The following is a 5691-nucleotide window of genomic DNA, read 5'->3' as shown; positions in this document are numbered from 1 at the left end:
CATATGGGCTCCCTTTTCAGCAGCAAGACTTCAACACAGTTCAGTAGCTGAGAGCAGCTGATGGTGGTGATGGGAGAGACCAAGGGCCAGAAAAGGAGCTTCTGCAGGCCACATCTGGTCTGTTGGGCCTTGTGATTGATACCCCTGTCCTAAAGCCTTTCTCTGGATCACCAAATAGCTTACACTGTTAGTGCATCTCCTCAGGCTAGTGACAGAAAAAGGAGTACCTGGTACAAACCAGAGTATCTCCAGATGCCCCTTGGAACCAGATCTTATTCTGAGCCAAATTTCAGGAAAATTGGAAAAGCGGTTTGGCTTTTGTGAACAAAGAACATCATTGGGTTTTCAGAAAGTGCTGCACCTTGCTCATGTCCCTGTGGAACACGCCCTGGAACAGACCTGGGAGTCTGCTTCCAGGAACGCCTGCTGGAACGAAACTGTCCTGGCTGCGTACTGAACTGATAGAGCCTGGTGCACCTTTTGTGCCTCTTGACTGGGGATAGAGTACCAAGGGATTCAGCAAGTCGTCTTTCCATCTGGACTGGAGCGAGAATCTTGTGCACTTGACAAGCCACTGACCCAGCTCCTGCTTTTTTTGTTCTCCTGCAGGTGGTGGTCTGACTGGTGCTGTGGCTCTCCTTCCCCCCCACCCCACCCCAGCTGGATCCTGGTTCCATGGTGCTGCTCTCCTGGGGGATGTGAAGCAGGAGAGAGCTGGAATCCATCCAAAGAGCAACACCTGGCCCAGTGGCTTGCTGGAACCGTTTCACATTCCTTCACGGTCTGCCTTACCACCACCTTCCTGCTCCAGGCCTGAACTCAGCACTGCCGTCCTCATGGCATTCCCTGCAATTCACAGCAGTGCAATTCACTTTCCCACCCTCCACAGTGCCCTGCATTTTCTTGCCCCTATGGGGCCTAGCAACTGTGCACTCTGGAAAGGGAACTGGACTGGTACCTTTTCAAAGTTATCTGAACTGTGAAGGGCTCTGGTCTTTGGCTGGTGGCCTGCATCTGTGTTCCGAGGACTTTTAGCAGCTGTTGTTCCTGGCTTGTCCTCTCCCAATTGCAGTGGTTACTGCCACCTACTGAAAGCTGTTGTGGTTCCTTATGGCATCATTCCTGTGCACATACATGTGCAAGCACTGCGCAATTAAGATATATGACTGGGAGTGGCTGGGCAGGTGCATGGGACATGGGGGAGGTAGGTTAGAGGCACCATCGCTTAGTTAAGAGCTGGTGTGCTAGCAGGTTGGTCATGCTCAGTCTTTTTCTTAAGCTGATGTCTGTTCCCTTGAAGATAGAAATGGGGATAAGCAAGAATTTATGGTACACTGGACTGAGAGAACTTCCGCTATTTCACATGACAACAGCATCTAGCTGTTTCTGTGAAATTCACATGTGGGACCTACTGGAGATACCTGAGCAATGTGATTGGAGCCCCTGTCTCTTCTTAAGAGGTTCAGGGCTAGTAAACATGAGGCTATGCTTCTGACTTGCATGCCTAGTAGGAGTGTGGGTGGCTTCAGTGACTCCTTCATCGAAAGCTAATTATCCTAATAGCAATCTCATGTTCTGGCCACAAGTCTCTTGGGGCAGTGCTTAAGTTAATGATGAACAGTCTTCAGGGGCAGGAATCTAGCTAGGATTTCCAAGGGACAGCCTTACACAACCAGCTCTGTATGATTGTAGTCTCTAACCTATCTGTCTCATAAGAGTTTGAGAAGAGTAATGAGAAGATTCTGAGATCTGCAAACACAAAATCTGCTACACACCAGAACAAAAAACAGCTCATCACCACCATCCTGATCTGTTAATGCCAATCAGCAGAGGATAGTCCCAAACCTGCTCAGGACCTGAAATCCCCCCCCCCCCATGCAGTTTCAGTATTTCAGGAGGCCTTGGGCAAGTTCCCCTCTGTGAGCTCCCTTTACCTGAAAGAAGTGGCTTGTGTAGATGGAGACTTGCCTCTGGCCTTCCTGGGTGTTCTGTGCAATATGAGAAGTGTCGTGCAGGTGGCACTGGGGTAGCCCTTGGCCAGTCTTGGCTTGCCAGGAATTGCCTGGCATTTTGCCATCTTCTGGAATTGACCTTGATGCTTCCAAGCTGGCTGTGTCCTAGTGTCCTAGTGTACAGCCACTATTGTAAATTGCAAATTTAGATTGGGTGGCAGCCTGAACAAACACCTTTACAAGCCAAATTCAGAGCAGAGTGGGTTCCACCTGAACCCCAGTCCCAAGAAGCATCTCCACATGTGTCTTCCGGCTCCCCATGCGTTTCAGGCCATGTGTACCGACCCAGGGAGTATTGCCAGGCGCCAATGCAAAGGTCAGTTTTAGATGAGAGAGTGCAAAAAGTCACATCCTCCTCGGTGGGGCTCCACTCAGCCAGCATCAGGTTTGCAACTAGTGCAACATCAGCCACTATTGCAAATGGTGGGGTGGGTGTTGCTTGAAATTTAGGGTATAGAGAGGTGGCTGGCTGCACCAGGCTAGCTGATGCTTTGGCCCGCCTCAGAAACAAAGGCATGAGCTCAGACTAGCAAATGAATCTTCCAATCTCAGAAGCGCAAGGCTAGCCTGAGCTGTTGCAAAGCAACAGAAATGTTGGGGGGGGGGGCGGTGTTCTGGGGAAGACTTGGTGGGTGGGTAGGGCATTGCAGAACCCTTCTCATACCTGCCTCTCCCCCACTCCTTATAGTCACTTTTCTCCTAGAGCAGAAATGGAGACTGACTGGAGAGAGGGAGGTGTGGTCGGTGCCTGTGCGAAGTTGTGCTGTGTGGTTCACGAGTTGCAAACCTGATGCTGGCTGAGTGGAGCCCCACCAAGGAGGATGTGACTTTTTGCACTCTCTCATCTAAAACTGACCTTCGCATTGTCTCCTGGCAATACTCCCTGTGTCGGTACACATGGCCTGAAACGCATGGGGAGCCGGAAGACACAGGTGGAGATGCTTCTTGGGACTGGGATTCAGGTGGAACCCACTCCGCTGTGTGCATCTCTGAATTTGGCTTGTGAAGGTGTTTGTTCAGGCTGCCACCCAATCTGAACCCCTGCCAAGTGTCCCATTTTCTTGGTTTCCTCTGTGGTTGGATGGGAGGGGAGGAGCAGGGACTTGGTGTCTGGAGGTAGGACACAATAAATTCACGTGATACCCTACTAATGCTGTTTGACCCAGACTAATTGTGACAGTGAATGCCAAGCTGGTTGGGCAGCTGAACCTCAGAAGATTGGCTCACTGGCTTTTCTAATTAGTTTACTACTGTGTTCCGACTGGTAGCATCTCACAGGTTACTGAGCACGTGACGGAAAGGGTAGTTGGAGCTCAGCAGCAGACCTGACCTTTGCCACCCTCTGAGTCATTGGCTCTTCTGAACAGAATCCCATGTGCAGACTTTGTGCTGAAGAACTGATGCAGGGGAGGGCACCAGGACGCAGGTTGTGCCTGTTGTCTTGTGCGCTCCCTGGGGCATTTGGTGGGCCGCTGTGAGATACAGGAAGCTGGACTGGATGGGCCTTTGGCCTGATCCAGCAGGGCTCTTCTTATGTTCTGATGTTGAATCTGCCTATACAGTCTGTGGGTGATTTCTTACAGCACCTGTGCTAGACGAATGGCAACAGCAGGCTTGTTTCAACAGGGGGCAGTGTGGCACTACAGAAGATAACTGGAATAGCCATGATTAGCATCCCAAGGAGAGAGGGACTGGGCTTGGCTAGGCTGCTGTTTTTCTGTGGCTGTGCAAAAGGCAGGCAGGGCAGGCACAAGAAAAGGAAATGGGCTCAAGCTCAAATGTGCTCCATCCAGAAACCGAAGGTGGCTCTCATTTGAGCAGGCCCTAAAATGATCAGCGCATGTTAACAAGCATGCAGCCTGCCTGCATTTCTCCAGCTGGAAGTTGTGGCTCTGAACAAGTTGCCAAGTGCTGCCTAGGGGGGCTGGAAAGCTCAGGATTTGCACAGATCTCCTGTTGGAGGTGTTTTGTACAGGGACAGCCTGCTCCAAGTTGGCCTCTTCCCAAGGATTTTCCAGAGCAAACTGCTGCTCAGGGTCGGCTTGACTTTGATGGTCGAAGGCAGCAGGCCCTAACCACCAAAGATCTTTCCCTTGTGTAGCGCATCTAGGAAGGATGTGCTGGATTCCCTTCAGAAAGAGGAGTTGTGTTGCAAGGCTTTGATTTTTCTCAGGCATCACAACTGCAGGAAGAGGGTCAGGATGTTGAGAAATGGCAGCAAAGAGTTCCTGTCCATGAAGTTGCCCTGTGCCAAATCAACTCATTGGTCCATCTGGCTTGATGCTTTCTGCACTGACCGGCTGAAATTCTCCAGGGTTTCAGAACGGGGCCTTTTCCAGCCCTTACCAGTAGAGAACTGAAAAGGAGACCTGCCCCCAAAGCAGCTGCCTCATCACTGAGCTGTAGTCCATCCCCTTTAAGAAAGAAGCAAATGAAATTAGATGTCCGACCAGCAGCATAGCAATGGGCGGGCAGCACAGTAATTATTGCAGGCACTGCCATGCATCATGTAAGTTGCAGTTCCTGCCCAGAATAGCTCCACTGATAAGTGGGAGGGACTGCTTACATGTCGCATGGCGCTACCTGCAATACTTACCGCACCACCCCCTGTAGCTACGCTACTCAACCAGATAAATAAATCCTGCAAGCTTTTAAATTATGCACATGTATTTTATTTTGCTTGCTATAAGATGTACCCAGCTTTATTACCCTGCACATCCCTGATCTTGTCTGATCTTGGAAGCTAAGCAGGGTCAGGCCTGGTTAGTACTTGGATGGGAGACCGCTTGGGAATACTGGGTGCTGTAGGCTTATACCATGATCTCGCAAGCTAAGCAGGGTCAGGCCTGGTTAGTACTTGGATGGGAGACTGCCTGGGAATACCGGGTGCTGTAGGCTTATACCATAGTCTTTCAAGACTGAAGGTTGCCAACCAACCAGCTATAAGAAGTGAAGCCCCTGCCTGCTGGAAATGTACTTCGACCATCTCTCTGGCTTCTGATATTTCCGTAGATTGCACCCACAGTGCATGCAAGTATATCTGCACAGCCCTAAGGCTCAGAAATGTGTTTTCTTTTTTTAATGGACAAATGACTTTTGCCTTGATATTTACAAACTTTATTGGAGAAATATGGAGTGAAGGGAAGCTCATCTTTTCCCAATACTTCTCTACTTACTCATCATGCAGGTCCACGATTTTTAACCGGGGTGCTACAGCACGTTGGTGTTTCGTGAAAGGTCTGCAGGTGTGCCATGGGAGTTTGGAGCACAGAGGTTGAAAAATCTCTGAAAAACTCTGGCTGGTCTTGTGGCCGTGTTCATAGGGCAACTGGCTGTAGCGATAAATTGTCCTTTCTCTGCTGGCAGAAGAAGACAACGTGTTACTATAGACAGTTGCCCTAGGACCAGAGCCGCAGAACCAGGAAGTCTCCTGGAAGCTGGAAGTGACAATAGACGAAGATCGTAGAGAAGACCATAGGAGTCAGTGTGCTGCAAGAAGATAAATGTTTAAAATCACTTGTGTCGGTGCTTGTGAGCTTCCAGGCTTTATCACTTTGTTCCTTGGGAGCTGTAATATTCCCCACCCTCGCTAAAGAACAAACCCTGGAACAGGAGAGGGTTTTTTAGTTGGATGGAACAAGAAAAAAAAATCAAGAAAATGGACCCCAGTAGTGAAGAT

General features: G+C 49.8%; 1 pseudogene; it reads left to right on the top strand.

The window, feature by feature from the left end:
- The first annotated feature begins 4704 nt into the window (after positions 1-4704).
- On the top strand, positions 4705-4823 carry LOC136646732 (5S ribosomal RNA; annotated as a pseudogene).
- Positions 4824-5691: the final 868 nt, after the last annotated feature.

Source organism: Tiliqua scincoides, chromosome 3 (genome assembly GCF_035046505.1).
Source record: "Tiliqua scincoides isolate rTilSci1 chromosome 3, rTilSci1.hap2, whole genome shotgun sequence".
NCBI lineage: Eukaryota > Metazoa > Chordata > Lepidosauria > Squamata > Scincidae > Tiliqua > Tiliqua scincoides.
The sequence above is the reverse complement of the archived record's forward strand: the minus strand, read 5'-3'. Positions and strand labels throughout refer to the sequence as shown.